The 15,494-nt window shown below is 41.2% G+C and overlaps 1 protein-coding gene and 1 long non-coding RNA gene across 2 annotated transcripts in view; one reads left to right on the top strand and one right to left on the bottom strand.

The window, feature by feature from the left end:
* The window catches only part of LOC134204059 (uncharacterized), a 249,619-nt gene that overhangs the window by 80,000 nt on the left and 154,125 nt on the right, over window positions 1-15,494 (top strand). The window contains 1 exon segment of the mRNA XM_062678883.1: window positions 15,442-15,492. The gene's annotated coding sequence lies outside the window, so the exon portion shown is untranslated.
* Window positions 8,851-9,557, bottom strand: LOC134204058 (uncharacterized). The gene is made up of 3 exons (XR_009977767.1): window positions 9,391-9,557; window positions 9,251-9,323; window positions 8,851-9,186 (listed from the first exon to the last, which is right to left on the bottom strand). It is a non-coding gene; the product is annotated as an uncharacterized LOC134204058 (long non-coding RNA).

Genomic DNA, 15,494 nt, shown 5'->3' with positions numbered 1-15,494 from the left:
GTTGAAACAAGTTTTGGACAATTCTCTATTATTGCTGCCTACTTGCCTTTCCAGTGCAATGGACAGCAAAGGAATTGGTGAGAGCTGATCTTCAAATTCTAACTCGCAACAAACATCAGTACAAACTAACTACCTGCACATCAAGCGGAAACATGATCAAACGCATATCTATTGATTTACTTCCCGACCACACAGACTACAACGATACCAGATCGTTTGACGTGTCTATGAACCGAGCATGGACAATAGACACCATGCATGCCTACGGCTCGCGACGAATAACACACGCACTGTACTTACTTTCCCGATGGCCACTGCAAGCTATAGAAGATCACACTTGTCTCGACCGGAGTAAAACGCAATACAGGCGCATTATTTATTATTAAATCTTCAACTTAAAGTTGCACAGATAAAAACTTATGCTAAATGGATAATTCTTTGCCTGTATGTGAACTTACTTATGCCAAAATCACTGGTTTCGTTGAATACACGGCAGCATATAGTCCATGGTTCGTTGAAGCTGTAGTTGGTGCGACGGGTGGGGTGCCAAAAAAGCGAGTATTGTCGTAGACGTCGTTAGGGAGCGTGGAAGTTCAATTGGCTTAGGAGAGCGCTGCATTCAATATCCCAGTTCAGCAGCTGCAATAACATACGGAAGAACATACAGAAGAACTCCTGGAGAAAATTCCCGAGAAATTCCAGAAAGCATTCCTGGAGGAAATTCTGGAGTATCTTCCGCAAGAATTCTTGGAAGAACATCCAGAGTAATCCGGAAGAAAATTTTCAATGATTTTCAGGAGATTTTTCGGAGGTATTCCTGGATGTAATTCAGAGGAATTTTTGAACAAACTTTCGAAAGGATTCTTGGAAGAGCTTCTGTAGGAAACCCGTGAATAACTTCCGGAGGAACATCCAGAAGAATTCCTGGAAGAAGTTCCCGAGGAAATGCAGAAGAATTTCTTCTAGGTATTCTTGGAGGAACTTCCGGAGGAATTCTAGGAGCTTCTGGAGGAATTCCTGGAAGAATTTAGGGACGAACTTTCTTGAACTTTCGGAATTTCTGAACAAACATCCGGAGGAATTCCTGGGGAACTTCCAGAGGGATTCCTGAATGAAGTTCTCAAAGAATTTCAGGAGGATATCTCGTAGGAATTCCTATTGGAACACCTTCCTGCACCTAATCAGATAATGCATGATTTTATTACAATCTTGCATCAATTCCATGCACAGATTGTATTAAGTCAATATCGCAAGCCAGTGATTTCCATTCTCTTGTACGTCATCATTGTGTGATTCAAATTAATAGTGCTGTACACGATTTATATATTTGTTTCTGGAGGAACCAACGATAGCCGTTTATATGTATTGATTGAAACCAAATAAACCGACTTAATGCAATAAGCTGGTACAACAAATATGGAAGCTGATCCGTTTTCCATCTCACTCAACATATATTCACCTCATCGCGAAACGAAGAAATATCCAATGTTTGTTGGGTACGGCACCAGTGTCGTCGCTTCTTTTTGCTACACTGCTGAAAAATAGCAAAAATAATGAACAAATCAAATACCTTTTCATTGGTTAACGGTTAAACCACTATTTTCTTCCTTTTACTTCCACTAATTAGTCGTTCACTTCCACTAAATAATCGTTTAACCGTGTAACATTTCCCCTAAGACGCTCGCAAATAATAATTTACCTTTTCATTGCTTTGTTTTTCGTGGGATGAATATCGGAGCTATGAAATGAAGTCCAGGAGCGGTAACCCTATTACATTCGCTGAGATTTGAAACAAAAGGGCCAATAAAAAATGTCACAAACTTTTGCTTTGGGTGTGTAAAAAATTCTGGTGAAATTTCTGGACCAACTTCCGGAAGAATTTCTGAACGAGCTTTCCAAAGAATGTCTGAACAAACTTCCGGAGGAATTTCCAATGGATATCCTAAAATAAATAAAAATCTGGAATAAGTGGAATTCCTGGAGTAAATTCCCAAAGAATTCCAGAAGGATTTTCCGAAGGAGTTTTTGGAGGAATTCCTGGAGGAACTTTCAAAAATGAATTCTTACCTTTAGGGTATCTGTTACTAATCATTAACGCTCTAGCATCCAGTTTTACAGAATATAACATTGCAAGCAGTATGCGCAACTAATGTTGAAAGATTTGCAGAAATAAAAATATCCACTGTCATTGTAGATTTTTCCAAAAAAAAATCTAATCAACAATCAGATTAAAAACTATAAAAAATGCAGTATTTTATCATGATGTCTAGAACATTAATATACAACACTATACAACCAGTAATATTTATATCTTTCCAATTCCATTCTAAAAGCAATCTCCTTAATAATTAATAATCCAAGTTAGATTATCCAACTCTATTCATCATGAAATATTCTTCAGTCTGCGGATGAAACGTTTAATTAATTGATTCTAATAGGGACACGGCAGGTATTTCCGTCCATCGTCGGAGGGGCCAAACCCAACGAAAGCAACGTTCATTTGCTAGAACTCCTCTGCAGCAAAACGTTTCTCCTGAGCTTACGATTTGGTACGGATGAGCTTGGTAAAAAAGTGTCTCTTTTATTGGTTTTCTAGACTATGACGAAAAGACGAAAATGTCTGCCTTAACCCTACGTCGTCGTCTTTTTATTTTTACTGCCATGCATAAAAAGAGCAATTAATTTTATCGCCTTTTAAAAGCCGTACCGTTATTGCAATACCTGATCTTCGATCGACACTAAACGGTGCGATAATAGTAATTTACCGGCCGCTAAAAACAGGCTGTACCCCATCTAATGAATTGCCTTCGTGTGAGTTTGTGTCGTCTTTTCTGCAAACAACGTGTCTCGGCACATTACACATTAGGGATAGGCTTTTGCTCGGCCGAGTTTGCGGCTCCTCCGAACCGATCTGAACTGAAAACTAGATCGGCAAGGTGCAGTTTTCGTTGTCGACCCGATACGCGCTAAGGCATATTATGTTACAGTTGTGGCTCATGACTAAGCCGATGCATATCGTTGGCCAAGGTCAAGTATGGCTATACAGTGAAATTGCAATGTCTCCTACATTGTATCTTAATATTCGAATTAGTATATTGCTGAATTATTGGAAGATGTGATATTATTTTGCATGGAGTACAAAAGTTTAAAAGTTCTTCACCTCGGATGTAAATCAGGTTCGCATGTTAAACATTTCATTATTGGAGACTGAAAAAAAATATCTATGATAATATTGAGGTGATCAATTTTAATCATATTTTGGATAAGTACCTATTTTACCATATGTAATTAATTGTGTTCTGAAACCACTTGCAATATTCGAGAGGCTATCTCCAACATCCAGATAGTGCGTTTTTTATGTGAGCAAATAGTAAATTATTGCACCTGCATTGTTGAACTATTTCAATCTAAATTGTATCTTTTTGTGAGGTATCAGATATCAACAGAAATACCTAAGCAGAATAAAATAAAGATTGCGCTGTAAGTGGTGAACTATTGCTATGAACTAAAATAACATAACAATTATCAGGAGAACTAAAATAACATCTATTAACACGTTTTAACGTCTATAATTCAATGCTAGTGATAAATATGTATTACCATTTGGAATGATTTTTACGCAAGCAATGGGATCTTAATCATTTTTAAGCATGTTGAAAAAATGTTCAGTACTAGGGGACACTAAAATTCAAAATACACAGCATTCTGTTTTTACACAATTTTTTTACACTCCTATTTTTGATCATGTTACTTCAATTTACCACCAAAATCTTCGCAACATGTTTAAAAAAAAAACTGGATACATCAAAGAAAAATCACTTGATAATATATATGCGTTAGTTATTAGTCATTTAGGATGAGTGGAAAACTGAGAAAACTGTAAATCGTGTAAAAACAGAATCCATTGTACATTGTTTGCAATCATGTCCAAATGTTCAAATACGGTTTGTATGCTTAGCTTAGCTTAGATTAGGCAGACTGTACATGTCAATGGATGCTACTCCTTGATTTATCATTCGATCCAAGTGAACAGCGGTTTGGGCAGCTCGCAACTGATATTTGATTGTTTTTTTTATTACAAGAAGATTTTTCTGCCATACAAAAACTTGTAACGATATTCATGACATGGCTCAAATAAAACGTTAATTCCTACAGAGTCATTGAATTCAAATCGAAACGAGTTCCGTTCCATTCGTTACCAATGTAGTTTTGGAGCCTCTTCCCCTACACAAGCAGCCTGAGAACAGATTTATATTTTTTGAATTTTTTCGCCTAATTTTTGTATGGGTGACAAATGGGGGATCAAGTGTCTCCATATTGACGCAACAACTTGAACTTCAAATATCCTATAACTGTGATGGAATGTTGACATTTTGACCAATGCAGTTCATCTAGCATGTTTATGTCCTTGTCCTGTGAAAAAATTATAGCATTTGGTCATTGTTAGGAGAAGTTGTTCAAATTGTGTGTGGCCACTTAAAAAATCTTCAGGAGGGTCAAAACAAACACACCGTGCTATAAATCCAAAATATAACTCACCATGTGTCAAACCAAAATATAATTCACCATTTACAGATCATTTGTCTAGATGATCTATACAAAAAAATACGCTAGAGCAAAACTATTTTGGTTCTCGATAAAACAGGGGGATAGTTACAATGAATTAAATATGATTATCAAACGCTTATTTGAAATTTCTATTCCTTCGTTGCAAACAATGGATTTATGAAAATATTTTAATTCATGTGCCATAAAGACCTCCGGAATTAAAAATGTGCGTAGATTTAATTCATTTATTTAGTTAACATCTAAACAGATAACACTGAATCAACAATTTGACGCCACAATGCACGGTTCGAGGCCGCATCTCTCCATCCTCGGATACGCCCCACGCTCGCCAAGTCGTTTTGCACCTGGTCTGCCCATCTCGCTCGCTGCGCTCCACGCCGTCTCGTACCTGCCGGATCGGAAGCGAACACCATCTTTGCAGGGTTGCTGTCCGGCATTCTTGCAACATGTCCTGCCCATCGTACCCTTCCGGCTTTAGCTACCTTCTGGATACTGGGTTCGCCGTAGAGTTGGGCGAGCTCATGGTTCATTCTTCGCCGCCACACACCGTCTTCTTGCACACCGCCAAAGATTGTCCTAAGCACCCGTCTCTCGAATACTCGGAATGCTTGTAAGTCCTCCTCGAGCATGGTCAAAGTTTCATGTCCGTAAAGGACAACCGGTCTTATAAGCGTCTTGTACATGACACATTTGGTGCGGTGGCGAATCTTTTTCGACCGCAGTTTCTTCTGGAGCCCGTAGTAGGCCCGACTTCCACAGATGATGCGCCTTCGTATTTCACGACTAACGTTGTTGTCAGCCGTTAGCAAGGATCCGAGGTAGTCGAATTCCTCGACCACCTCGAAAGTATCCCCGTCTATCGTAACACTGCTTCCCAGGCGGGCCCTGTCGCGCTCGGTTCCGCCCACAAGCATGTACTTTGTCTTTGACGCATTCACCACCTGTCCAACTTTTGTTGCTTCACGTTTCAGGCGGGTGTACAGTTCTGCCACCTTTGCAAATGTTCGGCCGACAATGTCCATGTCATCCGCGAAGCAAATAAATTGACTGGATCTGTTGAAAATCGTACCCCGGCTGTTACACCCGGCTCTCCGCATGACACCTTCTAGCGCAATGTTGAACAACAGGCACGAAAGTCCATCACCTTGTCTTAGTCCCCGGCGCGATTCGAACGAACTGGAGTGTTCGCCCGAAATCTTCACACAGTTTTGCACACCATCCACCGTTGCTTTGATCAGTCTGGTAAGCTTCCCAGGAAGCTGTTCTCGTCCATAATTTTCCATAGCTCTACGCGGTCTATACTGTCGTATGCCGCCTTGATATCAACGAACAGATGGTGCGTTGGGACCTGGTATTCACGGCATTTTTGAAGGATTTGCCGTACAGTAAAGATCTGGTCCGTTGTCGAGCGGCCGTCAACGAAGCCGGCTTGATAACTTCCCACGAACTCGTTCACTAATGGTGACAGACGACGGAAGATGATCTGGGATATCACTTTGTAGGCGGCATTAAGGATGGTGATCGCTCGAAAGTTCTCACACTCCAGCTTGTCACCTTTCTTGTAGATGGGGCATATAACCCCTTCCTTCCACTCCTCCGGTAGCTGTTCGGTTTCCCAGATTCTGACTATCAGTTTGTGCAGGCAAGTGGCCAGCTTTTCCGGGCCCATCTTGATGAGCTCAGCTCCGAAACCATCCTTACCAGCTGCATTATTGGTCTTTAGCTGTTGAATGGCATCCTTAACTTCCCTCAAGGTGGGGGCTGGTTGGCTTCCATCGTCCGCTGAACTGACGTAGTCATCTCTTCCGCTGCCTTGACTTTCACTGCCTGTACTCTCAGCGCCATTCAGATGTTCCTCGTAGTGCTGCTTCCACCTTTCGATCACCACACGTTCGTCCGTCAAGATGCTCCCATCCTTATCCCGGCACATTTCGGCTCGCGGCACGAAGCCTTTGCGGGATGCGTTGAGTTTCTGATAGAACTTGCGTGTATCTTGAGAACGGCACAGCTGTTCCATCTCCTCGCACTCCGCTTCTTCCAGGCGGCGTTTCTTCTCCTGAAAAAGGCGGGTCTGCTGTCTCCGCTTCCGTCTATAACGTTCCACGTTCTGCCGGGTACCTTGCTGCAGAGCGACCGCCCGCGCTGCGTCCTTCTCCTCCAGAATCTGTTTCCACTCTTCGTCGAACGAATCGTTCCGTCGACTTCGACCCATATACCCGACGTTGTTCTCCGCTGCGTCGTTAATGGCTGCTTTGACTGTATTCCAGCAGTCCTCGAGAGGGGCCCCATCGAGCTCACCCTCTTCCGGCAACGCTGCCTCGAGATGCTGCGCGTATGCAGTGGCGACATCAGGTTGCTTCAGTCGCTCTAGGTCGTACCGCGGCGGTCGTCGGTACCGAACATTGTTGATGACGGATAGTTTTGGGCGCAGTTTAACCATCACCAGATAGTGGTCAGAGTCGATGTTAGCGCCACGATATGTCCTAACGTCGATAATGTCGGAGAAGTGCCGTCCATCAATCAGAACGTGGTCGATTTGTGATTCAGTATGCAGTGGTGATCTCCAGGTGTACCGATACGGGAGGCTGTGTTGGAAGTAGGTGCTGCGAATGGCCATATTCTCGGAGGCGGCGAAATCAATCAGTCGTAGGCCGTTTTCGTTCGTCAACCGGTGAGTGCTGAACTTTCCAATAGTCGGTCTAAACACCTCCTCTTGGCCAACCTGAGCGTTCAAATCTCCTATGATGATTTTGACGTCGTGGCTTGGGCAGCTGTCGTATACACGTTCTAGCTGCGCGTAGAATGCGTCCTTATCATCATCAGTGCTTCCGGAGTGTGGGCTATGGACGTTGATTATGCTGAAGTTGAAGAACCGGCCTTTGATCCTCAACCTGCACATTCTTTCATTGATCGACCACCACCCGATCACGCGCCTTCGCATATCGCACATCACTATGAAAGCTGTTCCCAGCTCATGTGTGTTGCCGCAGCTCTGGTAGATGGTATGATTACCTCTAAACGTTCGCACAATTGATCCCTTCCAACAAACCTCCTGCAGCGCTACGATGCCGAATCCACGGTCCTTGAGCACATCGGCGAGTATGCGTGTGCTCCCGATGAAGTTGAGAGATTTGCAGTTCCACGAACCGAGTTTCCAATCGCTAGTCCCTTTTCGTCGCAGTGGTCTTCGCCGATGGTTCCGGTCCGTACTCTCTTGTTGATTGTTCGTTGCTTATGATTTTTTAAAGGCTGGCTTGCAGGGCCTGACACCAAACCCCCTAAATATTCGGAGGACCATTCCTCCTTATTTCCGGTGGACCATGGTGCACAGTTTCACTTAGAGTCCCTCGCTGGCACTCGGACGATGATCAGCCGCCCCTAACATGGAGAACAGACGCTGTTGTGAGCCGATTGTAGTCGGCGCTGGCCGATGCTCTAGAAATCGTGCGGCTTAAGCGCCACTCCATTCGGAGACCGCACGACGCGTCTAAATTTGCCCGGTTGAGACTGCCTCAGGGCGAGTCCATTTGAAAAACTCCGAAGAGGAGATCGAGCCAGCCCGCCTACTAACTACGCAGAAACTCGGGAAACTACCCTACCACACCTCAGCATAAATCTCAAAACTTCCAAACTATTTCTCCAAAGCACGGTATGAGATCACGCATACCCTCCAACGTTGCAATCAGCAATGCTACGTTGCACGTTCTCTTTTCATCACTGGTAACTTCAACTAAAGTCCACCAGAGGCGCAACCAACGCGGAAGAGCATGCGCAAACAGTCAAATCCCGCCACGCGGAAGACATTCAAAAACAACATAAACGAACCGAAGCAACGGGAAAACACTTTCTCTCTTAACACTATACGTAGAACATCTAACAATAACCCATTGGTTTCACAACGAAGACGACATTTTATTTGTAGGTAGGTAAAGCGAGGTACATAATTTATTGAATCAGCATGCTTAATGTGGTATTTCGTTCATTTCACTATGTACTAACTACGATTGTCCTATCTGTGCGTGCGTTTTTTCTGTCTATTCTTTTCTAGCTATCTACATGTGCTCATACATTGTGTATCGTCCATTCACGGATCTCCTACGATGCGACAAAACAACGAAAGGCTCCACACCCGGGTGACTATCAAAAGAAGTTGGATGGGTCGATCATTAATCACGTCACGAGAGCAACTGTCGTCCATTCCACATCCAACCTCACAAGTCCAAATTTCTGACTCAGTCAGTCATCGACCTACGGTCGGCACAAAAAAATCCTCCCAGGCGTCCTCACCGGACGCCCCACTCGACAAAAAAGAGATCGCTTGACTCACCGACTGTTGTTCGCCTACCGGTACTGCTGCGCTCTTGGTAGACGGCGGAAAGCGATCGGCGTTCGCAGCGATGAATGGCCGTTGGTGACGTGGCCAATTCACCCACAGGGGGGGGGGGTCGTAGGCCGCTCGGCACTCCCTCTCAGTGACGATGCGTTGCAATAGGCGACCACGATTAGAATTGGGACCAACGTGTTGACGGGTTGGTCCCTCCGGCGACGGATGCCGGGAATCTTTCGTCCCAACGATGGCGGTGTGACGCGGTTGCCTGCGACAAACGTAGCGGTCAGCTACATAAAGGACAATTAATTATACACAATGCACGGGAAACAACGAGCACGCGGAGCACATTACCTGGACAATTTCTTCGAGAAACGCACAAAACTGATCCTAACGCACACACTACGTTTGTTAAGCAAACTTGACACTACTTAACAAAAAGAAATAGAATTAAATTAAGAAAATCTAACACGTTGCTTAACTTATTAACTTACACTTCAACAAGAAACGAATCACGGACAAAAAAGGCGCGACACTTCTGCTTCAGTTGGCGGTTTGGGAGAAATTGAATTTGAAGCCGTTACCCTCAGATTAAGGATGGTGACCTCGGCCGAACAGGAATTCGGCATTTCCCGCGAACTTCATTGAAATAGTTCGGAAGTCTGGAAGCTTACGCTGAGGCGTTCCACATAGGGGTATTTTCGCAATCTAGCCGGAATAAATTATTTTATCTCTCAAACTGCTATATTTCACCTTATTTTATGATACTGTGATGATAATTTAGCTGAAATATCAGTTTTCTTTATTTTCACTTTTTGACCCATGTGCTTTACCTTTTGAAACCCTGAAAAACATTGATAATTTCAATTAATTCGTTCTCGTCATCACTTCTACCGAAATCAGTTCAACTCTATGTGTTTGAAAGGAGAAACATAGAGCTAAAAGATGGTCCTATGGAAATTACTCTATGACTCTTCCTCTTGTCATAGGGATGTTGAATGTATGATATAGGTCATAAATGCCTTAAATACAATACCAAACTAAAAACATCCGCTTTCAAAATGGCGCAAGATTTTTCTTCGGGATCCTAAAATATAGACATAAATGCGTCATCTCTATACTGAAATATTACCGAATATCATCGAATAAGTGTTTTATGCTTATTGAAAATATGAGGAACATTAACTAGTTTTAGCTCGAAAATGGACTTCGAATTACTCTTTTGTATTTCTGTTCAGAATCATTTATTTTTGTCAAAAACACGTTTACATGATACTATTTTGTCTACTTTTTCATGGTATGTACTGATCTGTGGATAACTGTGACAAATATTTGACCACAATAAAACATACCGAACGTAATCAAATTCAACAGAGAAAACCGGTAATTTCCTCAATGAAAACCCTCTAACTTTCTAGAAGTGTAGTGGTAAAACTTTAAATCTAAATAGAAAACCTAGTACTAGGAGTGGCTCGTCTACTATTCAGAGAAGTTTGAGACATATTTAGACTGCTCTAGGACAATTTTGAAAATTTAACTTTATTCCGGCTAGAATGGCGAAATACCCCTATGTGCGTTCGCTAATGTTTCGGGTTCAGCCGCGACCTTTTCTCTCTCAACATCTTCGGCGGATTTCAAATAAAGCTGACCTTCGGAGCTGTTGGCTGAGTACTTTAATCACGCAGGCGCTTAATGACGCCGCACTAGATCGTATCGTGCTAGGCTACATTTTGGCGTGATTCTATTTAAAAGTCTTAAATTGTTAGCAATTAATGCTTTATAATCTAAGCCATGGAGCGAAGGCTACACGATCCTGACATGGAGAACAGACGCTCAATAAGATTTGCACCTCCGGAGAGGAGCAAACCCCCCCTTGTGCGTAGATGTTTGGAATATAAATCAAAACGGTACGTATTGGATTTGCTTCAGAAAACCATAAAAAATGGTGTATGAAGGAATTTTTCGTCGATTTTTTCTCGTATGGTAATTCGTTTTTCATGGATATTTGAAAAAACTTCCTGAGGAAAATCTAAAGAATATTACGCGAACTCCAAACTTCATACTTATTTTAACCGATTCAATACGGTTGGGTCATATATGACCCAAACATCAGCTGTCAATATTCGGTTTAAAGAGATAACGAACTTGTGCAAAATTTACTGTTCCATCATGGAAAATTATCGTACAGCTTTTAGGTAAAACGATGGCGGCGTAGAGCATCGATAATAATCAACAAGGAGATGCATATCTTGTCCCATTAATGTTATTGGGTTGAATTAGTGTCATGGGACATAACCACACCATTATGATCAGTGATTGATTTGTCTATCGGCATATCCTACCTAAAGTATGGGGAAGTAGATAACCGGAAGTTTTTTTTAAACCAACATATTGAAAACCGTTCGCTAGGGCGTGAACAAGTATGAAACGACAAAATTTGAAAGGGAGGCATAGAGATCTATTGAACAGCATGCAATCGAAGCGTGAATCTTCTTGCCTATATCGTCCTGGTTGTGGATGTTTATCGTTTACAGTGTAATAAATGATCTGGGCCTAATGTGACTTGTTTATAGTAAAGAAAAGATATCTAATGGAGCTATTCCAACTCAAAAGTAAGGCCAGTACCCCGAACTCAAAAATAATGGCGAAGATCTACTGACAATTTTTGTTTTTTTACGTATAGAACTTCAAGATTTGAGCTCAAGAATAATCTAGAGTGCAGTTGATATTCTAGGAATACTGTGACAAGTTTACAATAGTGAAATGATGTTCCTCAAAGTTGCACCAACCCAAAAGTAAGGTCGGTACTCTGTACATTAGTTTATTGACCATACATGTCATGAATTAAAAAAAAACTAAAATACACGTGAATAAAGTAATTAAAAAACTTTGATAATAATGAACGTTACTGAATCTCACGCTTTCCCAGGTCTGTAGATGACAATATACCGCCAGTTAAGGTTTGCATTTCGACAATATCATTTCTGAAAGAATGCAATGGGCTCTAAATTTTACCCAATCGTGGTGTCTTCAGGAAGACCTTAGCATTAATCCGTCAAAAATTGTAATTGTACTATTCACTAGGAAAAGGAAACTTGATCTAAAAGCTTTAAAGCTTGAAGGACTAGAAATTCAGCTTAGTGAACAGGTCAAATACCTGGGAGTCATTCTGGATTCTAAACTGAACTGGAATGCTCATATTGAGTGTGCGATCGGAAAGGCAACTAGTGCCTTCTGGATATGCTCTAAAACATTTGGAAGAAAATGGGGCTTCAGACCAAAAATGGTGGATCTATACTTCCATTATTCGTCCAAAACTGACATATGCTGCTCTTGTCTAGTGGCCAAAAACAAAAGAGGCTACTGCACAGAAGAAACTGACAAAACTGCAAAGGTTAGTGTCCATTGCTATAACGGGAGCGATGAGTAGCACCCCTTCAAAATCTTTAGATGCAATTCTTAATCTACCATAGCTACCATTGTATGAATTCGTGCGAAAAGAATATGCAAAAACTTAAACGACTGAAGTTATTCAAGTCAGGCGATTTAGTGGGCCACTTAAGTATTTCACAAAATTTTCAATATGGGCCAGTGATGAATATGAATGGAGACTGGATGAAACCTGTGAAGAACTATGACATTCCTTACAACATATATGAACCATCACGTATGGTTTGGGATGTCGGAGGTCCCACTGTTCGAGACGGTTCCATAAAATTCTACACAGATGGCTCAAAAATAGGAACAAAAACGGGTGCAGGAATCTTCGGCCCTGGGATAGCGATCTCAGTGGCAATGGGAAACTATCCAACGGTGTTCCAAGCGGAGATTTTTTGCTATAATGAAATGTGCTAATATCAGTGTAGAAAGGAAATATAGATATGCAAATATTTGTATTTTCACAGATAGTCAAGCGGCACTCAAAGCGTTGAGTAGCTTTAAATGTACGTCAAAACTTGTCTGGGACTGCATTCTTTCATTGCGAAAGGTGTGCCAAGAGAACTCCTCAAATCTGTACTGGGTTCCAGGGCACTGTGGCATTGGAGGTAATGAAAAGGCAGACGAACTTGCAAAACGAGGTTCAAATACACAGTTTATTGGCCCAGAACATTTCTGTGGTATATCATACTGTACCATAAAAATGGAATTAAAATCCTGGGAAGCATAAAGGTTGATGAGCAATTGGTTGGTTGCCGAAAAGTGTGCTCAATCAAAGAGATTTATAATTCCCAATGTTAAAGTAACCGAAAAGCTCTTAGAGCTCAGCAAGAGAGCTCTTTGCACCTTTACTGGCCTAATAACCGGACACTGCCCGAGCAGATATCACTTGAAAAATATTGGCCAGATTCAGAATGATATCTGTCGTTTCTGTAACATGGAACGTGAAACCTCGGAACATCTGCTTTGCAGTTGTGATGCATTGTACAAGGGTAGATCTAAATTTCTAAATAGTGGCTTTATGCAACCAGTAGATATTTGGACTGCAAATCCTGGAAAGGTAGTGGGTTTTATAAACTCAATTATACCGGACTGGTAAAATACGCGTCTTAGGTTGTTTCCTTGACAAATGGTGATCAACATGCGAATAGTTAATAGTAATCAGGGGTATACCACAAAAGTTCAACTCAATGAACGCAGTGGTTCTACGCCCCAACAAAAAAAAGGGTTGCATACTTAGCAGGTCCTTCTGACATCAGCTAGAGTGAGGGGCTGCAACCTAGGAGCCTGCCTAGGTGGGGTTTGACAGTGGGTTCTATTGAATTTCTATAAAAAGCTGCATTCCGCAAACGCAGGCCCTATCAAAGTAACCATGCGCCGCCCTTAGCGCACTAGCCTGAAGTGGGGGGACTTTAATCAAAGCTACATGAGGCAGAGGTAGCAATCGCGATAAAGGAAGGAATGTCTCAATTACGGTTCCGGACGGACTCACCACTTCCGGTTCCGGTTTAAGTATTGGTTTAGTAACACGCCCGAAAACGGGTGTTCGAATCCTAATAATATTGTATATTTATAGAATATCATTTTTTTTTTGCTCTCGACTCCGTAGTTTTCTGTTTAACAAAATAATGAAAATTAAGCGACATGAAAAATAATATCCAGTGTAGAAATAAACTATATCAGATATAATTACAATTGCCAAGTTTATAATATACAATTTCAGTTAAATACGCTTTATTTTAACATCATGTACATTTGAATTGATTTTGATTTAAAATTACAGTGCGTTCGTTTATTTTTACGTTTTTCCACGCTTCAAATATGCGCGTAAATTTACAAAATATTTCTGGATTATGTAGGGGAACTACTCCTTTTGTTTTGTTTCTCATTTTTGTGATTTTTTTTCAGTTGTGAGCACGCCAGATAACAACAAAAAACGACACAAATTGAGCCAGAATTTGTGAATGTTATTGATATAGGAGCATGTTATTAATAATAGAACAAATACCCTATATAACATTGGTCCATTGAAAACGTAATTTCATGCTTCATTTGTTTCAAATTGCATCCTTTTCTAACATCTTTTTGAAAGGTATGTTTTATTGAAATGGTTCTAGTAGTGCGATTCAACAGATCCAATTAATTCGGTTCCCATCAAAATGTCAATCCCTTTACTGCCAGCTGATTCTGGTTAAAGCATTCCAATTCCATATATGGACGGTAAGTTACACAACTAATCCACTAACTGTGGCGGCAAATAAGACACGCAAATCAGTTCATTTGGTGATCCCTTTGAAAAATAAATCCTTCCAAGCAGTTTTGAAACAGTGAAAGTGCAGTGACTTATTGTTGCAATTAGCATTATGGACCCTTCCCGGGAGCTATGGTTCGCTTTCGGACGTACGAAACAAGATTTTGCTGGTTCATTGGTTACTATGAAAAAGTCGAAATCGGGTTCGACTCTTATAGATGACATGAGTACGGGGCGGCATGCAAACGCCTGGATCCATGGAGCGCATGCATGCACAATTTAATCTCGTTAATTTCGTTAAAGGACTCTGAAATCATAATTCAATCTTTTTATGCACATTTTCTTCTCATTTATACGCTGTGTTGACTGAGGGTCTCACTCTCATTATTGGCAAGGTAAGCTTTTATTTATCACGGAAGGTAGTGACCGTTTGTGTGCTATGCTGCAGAGCGCGTAGGTCGTTATTTAGAGATTGTCTACAAAATAATTTGATTTGTTCATCATTTGCTTCAAACGTGTTGAAAAGTTACATAGAAAAATTAAGAAAAACTCAACGACATATAAACAATTGTGCATACACATAGATTCAAAATTAAATTGACTAATGTTTCGAGTAAAAGTTTGGTGTGTTATGGCTAAATGCGAGACAGGCAGTATCCTTATTAGCTGAATTATGTTGAGTTTAATCTGTGAAGCATAAAATACTGAAATGCAGTACATAAATTATGGAATGATTGATATATTTCAATATCGATATGAAACATTTCTCAACTTACTTTTCACCAAACAACGTGTCTTGTTATGTTTCGCTGCATATCATATAATTAAATATATGCTGTTTCTCTTCTATTTACAGCTTGCTCAAGATGGTATTACAGATGGCTCGCTGACAAAATCCGCAAACTAGGT

Source organism: Armigeres subalbatus, unplaced genomic scaffold (assembly GCF_024139115.2).
Source record: "Armigeres subalbatus isolate Guangzhou_Male unplaced genomic scaffold, GZ_Asu_2 Contig377, whole genome shotgun sequence".
Taxonomy (NCBI): domain Eukaryota; kingdom Metazoa; phylum Arthropoda; class Insecta; order Diptera; family Culicidae; genus Armigeres; species Armigeres subalbatus.
This window is presented reverse-complemented; position numbering and strand designations above follow the sequence as displayed.